The sequence below is a fragment of the Pangasianodon hypophthalmus genome, chromosome 5 (assembly GCF_027358585.1).
Source record: "Pangasianodon hypophthalmus isolate fPanHyp1 chromosome 5, fPanHyp1.pri, whole genome shotgun sequence".
Classification (NCBI taxonomy): Eukaryota; Metazoa; Chordata; class Actinopteri; order Siluriformes; family Pangasiidae; genus Pangasianodon; species Pangasianodon hypophthalmus.
In genome coordinates, this window is record NC_069714.1 from 22,186,705 (window position 1) to 22,206,317 (window position 19,613).

General features: G+C 41.4%; 1 protein-coding gene across 3 annotated transcripts in view; it reads left to right on the forward strand.

Annotated features, from left to right (window-relative positions):
* The window catches only part of adarb1b (adenosine deaminase RNA specific B1b), a 158,208-nt gene that overhangs the window by 62,019 nt on the left and 76,576 nt on the right, over positions 1-19,613 (forward strand). For all 3 annotated transcript variants that reach the window (XM_053234364.1, XM_053234367.1, XM_053234365.1), the window contains exon 3: positions 3,530-3,601. The gene's annotated coding sequence lies outside the window, so the exon portion shown is untranslated. The remainder of the gene's footprint in view (positions 1-3,529; positions 3,602-19,613) is intronic.

The following is a 19,613-nucleotide window of genomic DNA, read 5'->3' on the forward strand; positions in this document are numbered from 1 at the left end:
TGTAGTAGGGAAAGCTTTAAACTGTGCAGGGCAGTGGACTCAAAATCCATAGTCTTTTTAAGTTAGTCATATAAATAACACAAATGTGACTATAATTTCATATGGATTATTTCCAACATTTATTGCTACAGTATACACAAACACAGCTGGGTAGAAAACAAGCTCTAACAGCTTTCTTTTCCATATATATGTGCTCACAGATGGCTAAAAGTGGGTAGTGTCATTCTGATTAATATAGGAAAGAGAAATAATGCCATTCTTCCCATCTAGGGGAAACAGGAACAGTTATGGTCTCTTGAACTTCCAGCCATGAATGTCTGCGGCATCCGTCCTGATGTTAGAGTGTGTTAGACTGTGTTAGAGTTTTAATCAAGCATGTAATATCCATATCATGTTTCTGGCTTCTGTACATATAATTTGGAGATGGCCTTATAACCCTTCCCAGATTGATGAGCAGCAAAAGTTGCTTCTCTGAAGTCATCACTGATTTCGTCTTGGCATGATGTAGACACACACCTTGAGTGTTCCAGAGCACCAAAGGTTCTGCGTTGCCTTTACAGCGGTAGTCACAATTCTTGATGATTAACTAATCTTTTGCACTTCATTTGTAAAACCTGGCTGCTAATTACTCTCTTAATCATTGTAGAAGTAGGAAGAGTGCACTTACTTTTTCCCCGCCTGTTTTCTGACTATTGTATCCATGGAACCACAACTAATCATCCCCAGACAGATGCATCATGCATCATCATTCACAACAAACTCTCAGACTAATGATAAGAAAGTTAAGAGAAAAGCTAGCAGTCACTCGAAAAGAGTTGCAAGATGACCTGAAAGCAGGTGAAACAACAGTTACACAGAGAACAATAAACAATGAACTGCATCACAAATCATCTCCATCCCCAAGCAAAACTCCTCTGTTAAAGAAGAAGCACAGAGATGTGCGACTTAGAGCAGTCAGACAAATCAGAACTCTTTATTCAAATAACAGCTTTGCAGAGTGCTAACATTGGTAATTTCATGTCCAAATACTTTTTCCTCTATTAGTTTTGTTTTTTTTAAAACATATCTTTGTTTATGCTTATCAATACATACTTTTTTGTTCAGATTTAAATAAGTACAAAATCAAAAGACATGGTGTGTGTGTAAGTTTGAAGTGGATATGTGCACGTGAAATATATTAAATAACAAAAACAAAAAGTGTACCAATGCTTATTTCCTTTCACTGTACATTTTATTAAGCATATTACATTGAATTTTAAGAAAAAAAAAATTCAAGCCCCTTTATTGTGCAGTACTTTGGCCAACACTTGTTTTAAGTGTACTGTAGACAGAAAGATGACTTGAAGTGACACGTGAAGCGTGTTCCTGAGTTGCGCACTGGTTAAGCATTTGGCTAGTTTTTGTAAGATCACAGTTTTGATTCTCTGCAAGGACCTTGTTCATCTGTGTGTAAAAAGATGTAGCATTGAGGGGGCAGTCGTGGCCTAATGGTTAGAGAGTTGGACTTGTAACCAAACCAAAGGTTGTGGGTTCGAGTCTCAGGTCCGGCAGGGATTGTAGGTGGGGGGAGTGAATGACCAGCGCTCTCTTCCACCCTCAATACCACGACTGAGGTGAGACCCTTGAGCAAGGCACCGAACCCCCAACTGCTCCCCGGGTGCCACAGCAAAAAAAAAGGCTGCCCACTGCTCCGGGTGTGTGTTCACGGTGTGTGTGTGTGTGTGCACTTGAAAGGGTTTAAATGCAGAGCACAAATTCCGAGTATGGTTCACTATACTTTTCCACACATCACTTCTTCTCTTCTTCTTGTTCTTTCAGAAAGCACCATCTCAATCTCAGATTGGTAGCCATTGTGTGAATAGGGGAGAACTACCTCGATCGAAAAAGGGAGCTTGAAGTGTATTGAAGTGTATATAGTTTATTTTGTAGCAAAGTGTATAGTTAAAGGTTCAGAAAGTTTCCAGAGAAGTAGGACATTTCAGACAAAAGTCCTTCATCAGCTGAACTTCTGGGGTTATAGGACGTGAAACCAGATTATGTTCAAAATGGTTGATATTGTAATACAAAACATGACATTCATTCGAAAGGGCTCTAAAGTTCTGAGAGCAAGATGAGCTTTTTATTTTTTTATTTTTTTATTTTTTATTTTTTTAAGCATCCTCACTTTATTGCTCCTATAACAGTGCAAATGAAGACCATTAATGCTGTGTTTGCTGTTGAAGTGTCTGGTCACATGATCAGCATGTTTTTATGTACGGTATTCTTGCAGACAACTCTTCCCAACACAGCCAGTAAAATCTGAAATTCTCTGCAAACTTTGTGTACTATGTTGAACATTTTGTCTGCTTTATTACTTCTAATATATACACATACCAACCACTTTCATAGGAACGCCTGTACCATGTGATTATTCAGCCACATCAGGCTGCCAAACATGTGGCAGGAGTGTAATGCAAAAAAATCCTGCAGATAGTGGTCAAGAGCACTAAAGAGTCTTTAAAGTTTACACAGAATGGTGCGAAAAACAAAAAACATCCAGTGAGCATCAGTTCTGTGCGTGGAAATGCCTTGTGGATGAAGGAGGTCAGAGGAGAGTGGCCAGACTGGTTCGGGCTGACAGGACAGCTATGGAAAGACAAATAACCACTCTTTACAAACGTACAACATGCTGAACCTAGAGGCGTGTGGACTACAACAGCAGAAGACCACATCCGGTTCCACTCTCTCATCAGCAAGAGGAAAAAACAGAGAATCTATCTCGTCCAAGGCGTTTCCACCTACGGAGCTGTCACTCACTGGATGGGTTGTTTACTTTAGAAGTAAAAAGTTTTGTGTGAAACTGTTTGTGAAATACTCAAGACATCCATTCAACGTATTTAAGTCAAAGTCACAGAGATCACATTTTTCCCCATTCTGATGTTTGACGTGAATATTAACTGAAGATCTTGTATCTGTACCTGTGACTACATGATTTTATGCATTGCGTTGCTGCCACGTGATTGATTGGATAATTGTATGAATGAGCAGGTGTACAGGTGTTCCTATTAAAGTGCCTGGAGAATGTATGTTTTTACTGTGTAGTGACAGTTATTATAAATTAATACATAGGTAGATACAGTACTTGAGTGATAGTATTTTTATCAATATCAACTATAATTTCAGAGCAAGGTCTAATATAAACAGTAAACCCTTAGTAAAGTTTGATAAATGTATTTAATGCTTTTTTTAAATGAACTAAATGATTCTGTTTTTGTATAGTATTTTTGTTGCGTGTTTAACTGTAACATTAATATAATGGAAGTTGCTAAAAATGTTAATATCAGCCAGTACTGTTGATAAAGGCTTCAGTATTGATTGCTGTCAGTATTGTTTGACTTCACACAGAGGAGGAACAGCATCTGTCAGTCCCGTCTGTCACTCAGACTTTTCTTTTTAATGCATTTGACAGTAAGGGCAAATTTACACGTATTTAAGACACTGGAGCACTTTCATAAAGGTCATCCTCTGTGTGTTTTTTGTTTTTTGGCAGGGAATCTGTTGTTGCTGTGTACCTCAGGCACTCGTCTTCCGGCTCTCAGAGACAGGGCTGCATTTTTCCAAGGTAGGTTCGTCTACAGATTGTGTGGTAGAAATGCTTTTTGTTTGGACTAGATATGGAACAAGCTTCGTGGAAACAAGCTGCTTCCCACCACTTTATAAAGTAAACAGTTCAGTGTTTCCATTGATGTGCATCCTGTAAAGTGACGAACACAGCTCCTGTAAAAACTCTCATAGGAGACAGAAATGTTAACAAGGTCACTAAAACATTTGCGGTAAAATAAAATGTAGTATGTAAAAAAGACACTATTACTTCTGAGATGTAAAAAAGACACTATTATATCTATACTGTCAGATAAAATGTTTCTACAGAGCTTCTTAATAGATAATGTTTTACTGATGCCTCTTTTTTGCTTCCTTTACTTCCGAGATTTAACCTTTTTCTGAACGTTTAGCGCTTGAAAAAAAATGTCTACTTGTTTTTCTGTACTTAGTAGCAATTCTTCACTTTCACTGTAGTATACCAACTACAAATAATCCTTTTCGCTATTACCTCTAATCACCCCTTACACTCCTAGGACCTGTTCAGACTTACATTCTTCACTCTCATAACTACATACTTTTCCTCTTACTTTCACAGCTGAGGAATGTATAGTAGTTACTGAGTAATATGCTTGAAGATAAATAACTGAATAATAAGCTGGCTTGTAAAGGGCTGCTACTCAGGCTACAGAAATGAGAAACAGTTCAAATCAAGTTTCAATTTGAACCCATTATACTGAATGTAACACAAAGCACAGTGGACAGAATCAAGCCAAGGGGCAGGTCTGGTTCTTAGACCAGACTCAAGCTGTAGTCCAGGCTGAGAAGTGGTGTCCAGTGGTGATCTTTATTTTATTTGTTTTCCCCCTCATCATTTTCTTCCTCGCACTCTTTTTGTTTCTCAGGTGCTGTCTGTTATGTCATTATTTAATTTAGTAATTCACGCCAACTGCATGTCGTCTCATTTTGTCCTAGCTAGGCTTCTTCACGGTTCAACAGAAATCTCGGTTTCCGTATTTAGCTATGAGATAAAAACAGAGGAGATGCGCTGAGTGAAGAGGAGGACATGCTACCAATAATAAATGTACGCCGTGCGGTTATGTTATTGTTTTGTAACCTACCATATACACTTTGTAGGTATACACTTACTGCCTGTAGCTCGTCTGTAGCTCTGCACAATTTGTTAGCATTGTTCATGAGTGGAATGGAATCATCATAGCAGAGGTGCCAACATTGCTGACAAGAAAATCAGCATTTTACCACAAAAGCCTTAGCTTATGTCTGTGACAAGACAAATGCATGCTAACTGCATAACTAATTACTACTTTCTGGCCTCTTTTGACTGACCAGAGCCCACAGACCTGCCCTCTTGTTCCCTATTGGCTCACGAGATAGAAGCTTGTGAATTCACCTAGATACAGCTGACACAAAGCGTCAAGATGTAAATCTGAGTTTTTGCATATACCTCGTCCTTTCCCTTTCAGTGATCTGGATCTTCCACAGAGCGAATATTATGTGATCGCTGATTTATCTAGGAAAGCAGTGAAGCACAGTTTACAGGTGTCTCCTGTATCCCTGTAGCATGCTGTCAGAAACCTTAAATGCAGGTCTGGGCTTAACCGTAGATGTTCTATCATAGGACCACCGCTGGCCAGATGTTTCTTAGCTGCACAGCAGTGACACTGACGTTACTGTGTGTGTTGCAACGGTAGCACCAATGTTAATTTCAAACCCTTGTCACATCCCATACTTGTCCCAGCACTGTGTCCCCTGACCCTTGTCTCCTCATCTGAGCTGCAGTGAGGATCAGATGTGGTAGTGTGATACTGCAGGGCCTGTGGCGCTTATCATCCATATTTTCCATCCAAGTCCGAGGCGATAATTTCCATCACAGCTGCCTCCCCACGTCACTCACATTGATCTGTGCTGCAGAGCAGGGAGTCTGTAAAACACTGTGCAGACCCACAGGCTTGCTCTATGAGCCCAGATCTCAACACACACCCACAGGAGTCGTCCCCATTCACGTCCCAGCTCTCTGCTGCGTGACAAATGGCTGAAATGCCAGTATATTGTTCAGCGTGTCCCTTTCTGTCATAGCACTACCGAGTCTGATGAATTATATAACCTCGGCTGTGAGCTACCCAAGAGAGCCATCACAATCTATTTTTTGACACCACAACCAGAAATCCAGAGATCAGTAGCCCAGTATTGGAGATCAGTGACCTAGTATTGATTCTCTGCTGGGTAATTAATAAGAATAGCCCCACAAACGATTATTTGGTGTATTGCGTTCTGGCCTGGTTACTTTTGATTGATCCAAGACAGCAACTTCTCATCTTCAGCATCAAGGATTTTACAAAAAGCGGCTAGATTTTTTACAGATATAGAGGCACTTTGAGTTCATTTCTCTCATGCCCCATTATAGTAACACAGAGCGGAGTGCTGACAGTGCGCCTCTCTATTTCTAGAGGAAAAGGTCACAGAGCAGGTCTGTAGTGTGCTGCTGTGCTGCAGTGTTCTTTTCCTGTGCAGGAACACAGTGGTAAGTTTGTAATGTCCTCTCCCAATGCCGAATATGGTAACCAGGTGAGTGTAGAAGAGTTGCGTTTCATTAATAAGTGAATCCTCTAGGAGTCACGTGAGACTAGAGGACCACAGGTGCAATGCTAGCAACCGATGCTATACATAAATATAAACATAATTACACTTTAAATAAAAAAACAGCACTATTCTAGCAAACAGACACAGGGATATATATCACTTGGGGCAAGCTGTTTTAGGAAAATACTCAACAACGGTGGTCATGCCCGGCAGAAAGCGACTGTTACCACACACGCCTTGAAGGGTTTTCCTCTTATACCACAGCCGTTTTCCAATGAATACACATTTTTATTTATTAAAGAGCAACGTATACATTTTTCCTGTTATAGATGCAGGACCACGAGAAGAGATGTTTCTTCATGTTATCATACATTATAGCAGCTATACACACTCATTACCCCACCAGCCTCTCTTTATTTCATTATATCTTAAAGACACAAAATAAAAAAAAAATGCAATTTGTTGTGTTTGGATAAATGTGATTTTTGTTAGGCTTGGATTATATAGATCGTCAGCACAGACGCTGGAGACTCCTTCCAAAAATGCTAAATAAACATTTCCTACAGATCACCATATCAACAAATATGAGTTTTTTAAAAAATCTGTTTGTGTAGCATCTGCCACACAAGTCCCTGTGAAAGAGTTCAGTTTTCATATTCGACCATATTAGAACAAGTGCATTAATATAAACCCGTGATTTGCCTTGTAGCTGGCACTACGGTCAGAGCTTCTGTTATAGAAAATTAACACCTTCTGGCCAATCAGATTTGAGATTTCATCAGATTTCATCAGCGCTGTGGTATAAGGTTAATTCAGATTCATTTCACGTGACTCTCATCTTATTGGTGTAAGTCTGCTGGTGTAGGAACTGCTCTCATGTGTGCTGTCGTAGATGAGACCGTGATGTACACTTGTAGTGTGAATGAATCGTCACTGCTGAATTTCTCTCCACCTCTCCTCTCAGAGCCGACGCAGTGTTTAGATTGATGAATTCTTGGCCCGTGTTCTGCCTGCTGTACCTCAGGATGTGACGAGGATTTGGGTTTCTGTAGCACTTTGATGCTTCAGCGTTACATAAGAACACTCTTGTTTATTAAGCAGCTTAAACATCCTGGCCATGTTGGCATGGTTTCTGTCGTTCAGTTATTCATTCTGTCTAGATGTACATATAAAATTCATATATTTTTAAAAAGTCATCTATAAAGTCATCAGTGATCTCGTAGATAATTTAATTCTAAAAAAAAGTCAGTATTCTGCAAGTTCCTCCACCTGCTCGTCTGCTCACCATGAGTGGAAAAAAGAGCGAGATGCAGCCAGGAACCCGCCTATTGCCCAGAATGCATTGCTCAGCATGAACGCCGGGGCAATCTGTTTCTCAGGGACCTCTGCCAACCTAATTCACATCACAGCCAGACTTTCAAATCTCAATACCCGATGCCTTTCCTGCTACTGTTTACAGCTCTGCATTAACTGTGATCACATGCTGCATCTGAGTGCCAGATTTTACCTCCTCATTATCTATGAAACTCGGCTGTATTTGAAATGTTGTACAAGGAATCATCAGGGCTGAGTAATTAGTATGGAAAAAAAAACATTTTGCAATTTGGCCTTCTCTTACAAAAGTTTGCTGTTACACAACCGTTTTTATTCAGTATGAGTTTTAACTTATAAAGCTGTAGATATAATGAGCAGATTTTTCCACTGCATAACCACTTTAAATAGTTCACAACATCTGATCATGTTTAAATGCTCAGACTAATTATATAGTCCATGAAGCTGAATAATAAGCCTGGAATTTAAGTGGACAGGATGTAACAAATTTTATCTGTATGTGGCGCGTGTCGGGGTGCGCGTGTCGGGGTGCGCGTGTCGGGGTGCGCGTGTCGGGGCGCGCGTGTCGGGGTGCGCCTGTCTGTGTATGAGATATTTCTTTGCTTCCTCACAGCTGTGTGTGTGTGTGTGTGTGTGTGTGTGTGTGTCTGTCTCTCAGCGTCTGTGTGTGTGTGTGTGTGTGTGTGTGTGTGTGTGTGTGTGTGTGTCTCTCAGCGTCTGTGTGTGTGTGTGTGTGTGTGTGTGTGTGTGTGTGTGTGTGTGTGTGTCAGAGTCTCTCTCTCTCTCTGTGTGTGAGAGACATTTATGAGCTCCCTCATGCTCCCTCACAGTTGTGTGCTTGTGTCAGTGCGTGTGCGTTTCTGTGTCTGTGTGTGTGTGTGTGTGTGTGTGCATGTGAGACAGTTTTTTGCTCCTTCATAGCTGTGAAACTGTGTGTGCGTGTGTATGTGTGCGTGTTGGTTGGGGTTGTGTGCATGGTGGAATGTGTGTGTGTGCATGTGTGTGTCAGTGTGTATGTGGGAGTCTATATCAATGTCTGTGCGTAGGACGTTTCTCTGCTCTCTCACAGCTGAGTGTGTGTGTGTGTGTGTGTGTGTGTGTGTGAGTGTGTGGGTGTATATCAGGGATGTGCCACATATGTGTATAGTTTTACTGTGAAGGTCTTCATGACGTTTTTATAGCAGTATAGATGCTCTTTGAAGCCTGTGATGTTTTCACATTGTCAGTATGCTAACACTTAATTATCCTTTCATCTGAGAAAAAAATGCATTTTATGTGCTTTTTTCACTAAATACAGACTTTACGCATTTGACTAAATGACACATTTAGTGCATGTGGTGCCTGTGTCGTCTCAGATGTGGAGTGTCCTGGGCTCTGTATGGTTGTGTGTCTCTAATGTAGCAAGCTAGCTGAATAAAATGATGGTTTAGAGCGAGGAGATGCTAGACTGTACAGTTTCACAGCACTCTGTACGACTTCAGCAGCTGGGTAAAATTGCCCTTTGACTTTTCTTTGCTTCTATAAACAGTGACAGCATTAACAGCACCCTGAGCTTCTTTATTGTCCAATTATAATGATGGATACACACACATACACAGCTGCACACTGGCCCTTCCTCACTCTGCTTCAGTGCAAATATGGAAATATTAAAAGGCTGTGTTAATGTCGCCGAGCCGGCATGCTGCGTCTCTGCTCTCCCTGGAATCTCTCTTCTACTTGCAGTCATCCACGTTCACTTTTCCAGAAAAGGAAGCTTGTTTTAAAGTGGTATTAAACATCACTGCGACAAGAGCTCCAGGCCAAAACATGATCTGGTGATGATGATGCCTTTGACCGGACGTACTTTGTTTTAATAAATCATTATCACTAGCTGTGTTTATATAGAACCAAGTAAACTGTTTATCAGGCAGCTGTAGAGGTGCCAACATTTACAGTTTAGCTATAGTATTTATGATTAGTATGGAAGACCTGAAAGCTTTTCTGCTTTCGGAGTTGAAGCATTCCAAACACCAATAAAATAATGTGCCCTGCGGAAAAGCCGGTTCACCGAAGGGGAAAGGTCACAGGACGTTAAAGACACGTTTGCGGTAACTTTCACGTCTTGTGCCAGCTTTATCTAGGTGAACCTCAGACTTCTGAGCCAGTAGAAAACAAAAGGGTGATTATTTTCCATTTTTGTGTTGATAAACAGGACGTTCAGCAATAACAGAACAGAATGTAATGTGCTCTGTCACCATTTAATATTTCCTTTCATTATTGCTCTTTCTTTGTGTTAAGCTATTGTGTTCCTGTTGTTTGATTTGATTTGTTGATTTCTTACACGTCAGAAATAAAAATGTAAAAAAACATGAATTATTGAAGTCTACATAGTTATTATATTATATACAGTATATATATAAAAAGTTTACACACCCCTGTTAAATTGCAGGGTTTTGTGATGTAAACAATGTGTTAATGTATAAGTAACAGGGGTGTACACACAACCAGATTATTTTAATTTGAATTTTAAAAAAAATTAATTTTAACATGGATGTGTAGTTCTGACCTTCATAGGGGTATAGTGATAGGCTGTATCATATCGTATCGGTTTACACAAGGCTCCCGATTCACATTCAGCAGACTGTATAAAGTAGGCTTTTCATCTTAAAATACTGCTTATATTATGTGAGATGTAATAAACAGTTCAATTTAATCTAGCCCACTCTTCCTCCTCTGAAAAGCATCTATTTTAGCTCGCATCAGGAGAGGCTACAGGAGTTCGAAAAACACACTTCTGCTCAGCACTTTATTAGGCGAGCAGCTAGAGTTTTAGCAAACTAGTTCATGAGGAAGCAGGAGCTGAAAAATTCCCCCCAATCATAGAAGTCTGGTGTATGGGAGCACTTTGGCTTTCTCTGAGTTACGACAGTGACGGCAGAGCGTGGTAGAGCGAAACGTTACAGTGTGCCGAACCTGCTCTATCTGAGTACAATACACCAGCGCTAATATCACAAACACATCCATCACCACCCTTCTGCGTCAGTCTCTAAAACTAATTGTTGCAAAGTCAATGTGGCTGCATTTCTGTGAGTTGTTGGTACACTTACATATTATACATATCACATATTATATAGCAGTTAGTCCCGGTCCACTAATTTGATTGGTCAACCGGCGCTCCAAGGGTGCTTATGTTTCCTATAACTTTACTGGGATATTTCACTGTGTGTGTCACTCCCTCGTCTGTGTTCCACATAATATCTACTTCCTAGTTCAAAATTAGCGACATCATAAGCGGACATGGCAAACAATACTTTGGGCTTATATGAAACTTCATCAGATGAAAATGAAAAGGAAGAAGACAAGCCAGTTTTATCGGACGCACCTTTTAACGGGAGCGTACACATCCGTATGAGCTAGCTAGAGCTAGCTGACATGCTATAAAGTGAGTGTGGCTTCTTCAGGATCTATTTCTGCCAGCGGAGCAAAAAGAAACATAACATTTGGCCATATTGTGTTCGACATGTCACTTACTCAATATTAATTTCTTGTTTATAGAACTATGGTATAAAAGCAATATCACACTCGCAATCGTGTAGTTATACTGAATATCGGCACGGCTGTAACTAATATTATATATGCTAGCTAATAATATAAAAAATAAAATATATTGATATATTGTATTGATATGTTGCTATAACCGTGCAGATTATTTATTTACAATTTATTTCAATTTCAATTATTGCTTGATTGAAATGATTCCCTGTGATGACACAATGACAGTTTTATTAAAATGGAGCCCAAAGAAATCCCCAACATCATTATCATCATCCTCATCATCTGAGTCTGGTGTTGTCTGAGGGTTAAACATCACTGTACTCCTGGGTGCTGATCAGGCAGCACGTGTAAGTCGCAGCCCCGTCATGAGCTACGAGCAGTTAACTGATGTCTGATTGACTAGGCCAGAGTGGAGAGCAGAACAGGCTGGTGTGTACCACACAGAGCTTTGTGCAGAGGATATGTTGCCTTTGGTGGCGTATGTGGTGCAGCAGGCAGCACGGGAGCCTGGCATGACTCCTGCACGCAGGATAGAACAGATGGGGATTAAGCGAGGAGCATTTGGAGGCTTTTCAGGCTCAGACGAAGCGCACAGCCAGTACTCCTTTCCTTTTGTTTTCTATCCAGACAAATTACTAGGCTTTGATTTGGATCATCTAAAGAGGTAGAGAAGGTGAAAATATCCATGTTCTGCATACTGAGCATTTCAGTTCATATTATTTCAGACTTGTATGCTCTTTATTTATTCAATTTATGTTGGTGTTGCTGCCTAACAGCTCCAGTGTCTCAGGTTCGATCCTTAACTCGGATTACCGTCTGTGGGTTTTGCATGTTGCCCCCGTGTCTGTGTGGGTTTACTCCGGGTTTCCAGTTTCCTCCCACCTCCTGAAGACGGCACTACATGGATTAGCTACTCTTCGTTTTTTTCCACCTTGCTGTGTGGGGAGACAGTGTGCCTCTGGGTCTCCTGGCAATCATTCATACATGTGAAACTGTTTCATACATGAGATATTGGCCCTGATTGTGTGTAATAATATTTTTAACTAATTATGTATTTCTTTATATCCATTAGCTGATTTGTGCAGAGACAACTTTTTAGTATTTATAGTTATTTTTCTTATCTAAGAGTAAAAATTAGTTTTGTTTTTATTTAAAATATTTCTTAGAGATGTCAGAAGTTTTGGCACATATATTTATGAAAGCAATTGCTGTTATTTAAAAAGGTAGACATTTCATTTCTAATGAGAGTGATATTTTGTTAAAAGAAAGACAGTTTATCCTATTACTTGAATTATTGTTTAAAATAGTGTAAAGTTTTATTTAATACAATCATGTTTGATCATTTTTATGAAGTATACAAATAATTTTGGAGGGCACTGGAAATACTAAATATGCCTTCGGGATGGAAAATTAGTCACATTCACCAACAACAGTGTTTTAGTGTACAGACAATGGGTTTCACATTAGCACAAATGGAACTTGGGCAGTTGTTGGTCAGACTCTGAGGTTTGGCTTTTGTGCTTCATGTATAAGCACAACACAACACTAAAATTCCTACGTTCCAGGATGACAACTGTAGAGTCCATAAAGCTAACTGTGTGTGTGTGTGTGTTTTTGTATGTGTGTGTGTGTGTGTGTGTGTGTGTGTGTGTGTGTTCGTGTGTGTGTGTGAGAGAGAGAGACTTGTTCGACTGGGACATTTTGACTGGACTCCAAAATCACTGCATCACAATCCCATAGAAAACTTGTGGGATTATTTGAAACAGCAGGTGAACTTAAACATCTCAAGCCACGCTAGCAGCACACTACAGTATCCAAAGCTACACAAACAACGCTAGCAGCACAGTGCAGCACCCAAAGCTACACAAACAACGCTAGCAGCACACTACAGTACCCAAAGCTACAATCACAACGCTATCAGCACACTGCAGTACCCAAAGCTACAATCACAACTCTAGCAGCACACTGCAGTACCCAAAGCTACAATCACAACTCTAGCAGCACACTACAGTACCCAAAGCTACAATCACAACTCTAGCAGCACACTACAGTACCCAAAGCTACAATCACAACTCTAGCAGCACACTGCAGTACCCAAAGCTACAATCACAACTCTAGCAGCACACTGCAGTACCCAAAGCTACAATCACAACTCTAGAAGCACACTGCAGTACCCAAAGCTACAATCACAACTCTAGCAGCACACTGCAGTACCCAAAGCTACACAAACAACGCTAGCAGCACACTGCAGTACCCAAAGCTACAATCACAACACTAGCAGCACACTGCAGTACCCAAAGCTACAATCATAACGCTAGCAGTACCCAAAGCTACAATCACAACGCTATCAGCACACTACAGTACCCAAAGCTACAATCACAATGCTAGCAGAACACTACAGTACCCAAAGCTACACAAACAACGCTAGCAGCACACTGCAGTACCCAAAGCTACAGTCACAACGTTAGCAGTACCCAAAGCTACAATCACAACGCTATCAGCACACTACAGTACCCAAAGCTACAATCACAACGCTATCAGCACACTGCAGTACCCAAAGCTACAGTCACAACGTTATCAGCACACTGCAGTACCCAAAGCTACAATCACAACTCTAGCAGCACACTACAGTACCCAAAGCTACAATCACAATGCTAGCAGAACACTGCAGTACCCAAAGCTACAATCACAACTCTAGCAGCACACTACAGTACCCAAAGCTACAATCACAACTCTAGCAGCACACTGCAGTACCCAAAGCTACAATCACAACTCTAGCAGCACACTGCAGTACCCAAAGCTACAATCACAACACTAGCAGTACCCAAAGCTACAATCACAACGCTATCAGCACACTACAGTACCCAAAGCTACAATCACAACTCTAGCAGCACACTGCAGTACCCAAAGCTACAATCACAACTCTAGCAGCACACTGCAGTACCCAAAGCTACAATCACAACGCTAGCAGAACACTGCAGTACCCAAAGCTACAATCACAACACTAGCAGCACACTACAGTACCCAAAGCTACAATCACAATGCTAGCAGAACACTGCAGTACCCAAAGCTACAATCACAACGCTATCAGCACACTACAGTACCCAAAGCTACAATCACAACTCTAGCAGCACACTGCAGTACCCAAAGCTACAATCACAATGCTAGCAGAACACTACAGTACCCAAAGCTACACAAACAACGCTAGCAGCACACTGCAGTACCCAAAGCTACAGTCACAACGTTAGCAGTACCCAAAGCTACACAAACAACGCTAGCAGCACACTGCAGTACCCAAAGCTACAGTCACAACGTTAGCAGTACCCAAAGCTACAATCACAACGCTATCAGCACACTACAGTACCCAAAGCTACAATCACAACTCTAGCAGCACACTGCAGTACCCAAAGCTACAGTCACAACGCTATCAGCACACTGCAGTACCCAAAGCTACAATCACAACGTTATCAGCACACTGCAGTACCCAAAGCTACAATCACAACTCTAGCAGCACACTACAGTACCCAAAGCTACAATCACAATGCTAGCAGAACACTGCAGTACCCAAAGCTACAATCACAACTCTAGCAGCACACTACAGTACCCAAAGCTACAATCACAACTCTAGCAGCACACTGCAGTACCCAAAGCTACAATCACAACTCTAGCAGCACACTGCAGTACCCAAAGCTACAATCACAACACTAGCAGTACCCAAAGCTACAATCACAACGCTATCAGCACACTACAGTACCCAAAGCTACAATCACAACTCTAGCAGCACACTGCAGTACCCAAAGCTACAATCACAACTCTAGCAGCACACTGCAGTACCCAAAGCTACAATCACAACGCTAGCAGAACACTGCAGTACCCAAAGCTACAATCACAACACTAGCAGCACACTACAGTACCCAAAGCTACAATCACAATGCTAGCAGAACACTGCAGTACCCAAAGCTACAATCACAACGCTAGCAGCACACTACAGTACCCAAAGCTACAATCACAACTCTAGCAGCACACTGCAGTACCCAAAGCTACAATCACAATGCTAGCAGAACACTACAGTACCCAAAGCTACACAAACAACGCTAGCAGCACACTGCAGTACCCAAAGCTACAGTCACAACGTTAGCAGTACCCAAAGCTACACAAACAACGCTAGCAGCACACTGCAGTACCCAAAGCTACAGTCACAACGTTAGCAGTACCCAAAGCTACAATCACAACGCTATCAGCACACTACAGTACCCAAAGCTACAATCACAACTCTAGCAGCACACTGCAGTACCCAAAGCTACAATCACAACGCTATCAGCACACTGCAGTACCCAAAGCTACAATCACAACGCTATCAGCACACTGCAGTACCCAAAGCTACAATCACAACGTTATCAGCACACTGCAGTACCCAAAGCTACAATCACAACTCTAGCAGCACACTACAGTACCCAAAGCTACAATCACAATGCTAGCAGAACACTGCAGTACCCAAAGCTACAATCACAACACTAGCAGTACCCAAAGCTACAATCACAACTCTAGCAGCACACTACAGTACCCAAAGCTACAATCACAACTCTAGCAGCACACTGCAGTACCCAAAGCTACAATCACAACACTAGCAGCACACTGCAGTACCCAAAGCTACAATCACAACGCTATCAGCACACTACAGTACCCAAAGCTACAATCACAACTCTAGAAGCACACTGCAGTACCCAAAGCTACAATCACAACTCTAGCAGCACACTGCAGTACCCAAAGCTACAATCACAATGCTAGCAGAACACTGCAGTACCCAAAGCTACAATCACAACACTAGCAGCACACTACAGTACCCAAAGCTACAATCACAATGCTAGCAGAACACTGCAGTACCCAAAGCTACAATCACAACACTAGCAGCACACTGCAGTACCCAAAGCTACAATCACAACACTAGCAGAACACTGCAGTACCCAAAGCTACAATCACAACTCTAGCAGCACACTGCAGTACCCAAAGCTACAAACAACGCTAGCAGCACACTGCAGTACCCAAAGCTACAAACAACGCTAGCAGCACACTACAGTACCCAAAGCTACAAACAACTCTAGCAGCACACTGCAGTACCCAAAGCTACAAACAACTCTAGCAGCACACTGCAGTACCCAAAGCTACACAAACAACACTAGCAGTACCCAAAGCTACAATCACAATGCTAGCAGAACACTGCAGTACCCAAAGCTACAATCACAACACTAGCAGCACACTACAGTACCCAAAGCTACAATCACAACTCTAGCAGCACACTGCAGTACCCAAAGCTACAATCACAACGCTATCAGCACACTACAGTACCCAAAGCTACAATCACAACGCTAGCAGCACACTACAGTACCCAAAGCTACAATCACAACGTTATCAGCACACTGCAGTACCCAAAGCTACAATCACAACGCTATCAGCACACTGCGGTACCCAAAGCTACAATCATAACGCTAGCAGCACACTACAGTACCCAAAGCTACAGCAGACTTTCTTGTGAGACAGCCATGTTTGTGTTGCACTGCAGAACTATTGAGTGGAAACTGACTTCCTGGCTGTATGAGTAAGTGATACTCAGTGAGGCCCTCGGTTCAGCAGGGGAGGGTTCGCGTAGAGCCAGCAGACTCCGCAGTCCACAAAGCCCCTTTTCTTCCTGACAGACATGGGCTTGGGGGGGAAGAGTGGCAGGAAAGTGTTTGACACCCTTGTGCAGAGTCATGCCTTTCATTCTCACTGGGATGTCTGTGTTTTTTCTGCTTCTCTCAGCCCTGTTTAGCGCTTCTCCAGGGACGAGGCTGTTCTATTTACAGGCTAGGTGCTAACTGGACTACCTGTCTTGTCTCACTTTTTCCCCTCATTATTTTGCTAGAAGCGATAAGTGTTAAATGCAAAACAAGTTATAGACTAGAACTGGAACTGGAGATGAACAGGATTCAGATAATTGGGTATTTAATGTAACACTCAAACAAATTCTGAATTAAACAGTGGAGATCAGTGCTGCGGGAAGGCCAAGCATGTCAAATCATCTTAATGAGAGTATATTTTCCTCCCTCTGGTCATCAGGCTTAATCCCATACAGACTGATGGAAGCAAATTACACGTATTGTTTCTGTGATTATTCCAAACAATATCTCCGTTGTAAGCACCTTCTTATAATCTGGGCTTTTTCACAGGGATAAAAACCAGATCAGTCAAGAACATGAAAAACTCAAGACCAGACTGAAAGACCATGATGAACTCACTCATGTATAATTACAGTATGTATCAGTTTCCCCAGCTGGATGATTGAGTACATACGTCCTGCATTAATGGGAAAAGCATGTGTGAACAGGAAGTGTGAATGGGTTAATGGATGGGAGAGAGAAAGTGTACCTACTGCGCTGCTGGCTGGATAAAAGCCATAGATCTGGCCTGCAGGGCGCGTGATAACACACTCCCAAACAAAACGTCAATACACACGTCAATATGGTACACTGCGGCTTTTTGAAGCACTGTATCACAAACAGTTAGAGCCAGGCTCTTGAAAGACGGGGTCATCCTGTTCCAGTCCTGTTAGGCGTTTGCTATTTAAAATCAGCTTGCACTAGGGAGCAGTGTTCCCAGCTAGTGTAAAGACGGTGTAAAGTCTTCTGCTCGGAGGTCTTCTGATACAAGAGCAGTGATGTTACACTAATTTTAACTGGAGAACAATGGAGCTTTTAAACTATCTGTTACATTTGGCTGAACACACTTCCACCACAGGAACCTTCTCAATAACCCAGGAATTTTAAGCACAGAGGGACCAGAGAGGATTTTAGCTCCTGGGCTGCAGTTCCAGAAGCATTGTTAGTTTCTTTTCCAGACTTATTTATTTATTTATTTATTTATTTATTTATTACTGCAGGCCAGACTTCACTCATTGATAAAATGCAAGCTTTACAGAATGACCGAACATCTTACTCAGCATTTTTAAAGACTGTGTTTAGCTAACGGACAGCTACTACAGCTTGTTTTATGGCAGACGTTGAGGCATGACTGGCATAGGGAAATGTTTCCCTGTTGCCACGAGAGTGACAAGTCAGTAACGTCACTGGACTGTAGGGTTTTCTGTATGGTTCTAGCAACGGCGAAATAGGGTCAAGGTGTGGAAATGCTCTTTGTACGAGCACAGATGTTCATTACTGTTAGCACCCTATTCTCTCAACAAGCAAAAAATAAGTGTATAATAATAAAGATCAATACTTAATATCTCAATATCTCAACCACTTCCAATATCAATATCTCAACCAATTCCATGTTTATGTAATTTTGTCCTATGCTGTCATTTATTCACTTAATAACTTAAAATAACTTAAAAATAATTAATGTAGGTGATTGTATCTCAGATTCCTCAACATGAGGTTATTGTATGAAGATAAGAAAATATTATAATATATAGTGATAATATATAGACATTTTGCTAATATAAATTGAAATTGGGGCAGCATGGTGGTGCCTGCAGGTAGCGTTACTGCCTCACATCTCGAGTTTCCCCGGGCAGCATGGGTTAGTTTTGCATGTTCTCCATGTCCATGTGGGTTGTTTCCAGGGTCTCTGGTTTCCTCCCACCTCCCAAAAACATACCGGTATGGGCATTGGCTGGAGTCCCGCCTCATGCCCAGTGTTCCTGGGATGAGCTCTGGGTTCACTGTGACCCTGACCAATATAAAGCTTTTACTGGAAATGAATAAATGCATTGAAATTGTTTTATTCCATTTATATTAGTAATTAATATTGTTTCCTTTAGGTATTTTTAAAATTTTTGGAAGCTGCCAGTGGAATACCAAACACGAGATCTGTTAAAATATCTAGAAAGAGGTTGAATTGACATTGTCTAATAATAATTTCAGAATTAGAAATATTTGATAAATCTGACTCAAGAGGGTGTCCCAGAAGTCTCCATGCACAGGGGACTATGTGTACCAGCACCATGTCGGTTGTGCTCTCAGTTGGTCCGCAACACGGCCAGTCTTTTTGAATTTGTTAATAAGTTTGGCAGCAGTGTCGTGTGTGATGTGCTTGCTATGTTTCCTATTAAAGTCCATCGTAAACCTTGTGACAGCTTCCTGATCCAGCCATGAGAATGATTTCAATATGTTCTTCTTTTGTCAAAGGCATTCTTAAATCATAATCTGAAAAAAATATAATATAAACCATGTATGAAAAAGTTTAGAAGATCTTTTGCTAAAACACTGTTAATTTCCCCTCTGTATGGAGACTTTTGGAACACCCTGTATTTTAGATGGTCTCATGTTTGGCAGTGCATTGGAAGCACAAACTGGGAACTCATTTAGGAACTGTCTAATTCCTCAGAAGGTTTTGGAACTTTGGTAGAAATCCTGTAGAGGAGGAAATGACAACATTATGGGAGCCTTTGCAACAATCAAAACATTTCATTTAAACAAGCTGATGCTGTGATTCACACTGACCAATGAGGCAATGGACTTTGTTTTATTTGGCCAGACGGTACCGTCTTCAGGCCCTCTGTGAACCAAGAGAAGCCTGTAGAGCGAAGC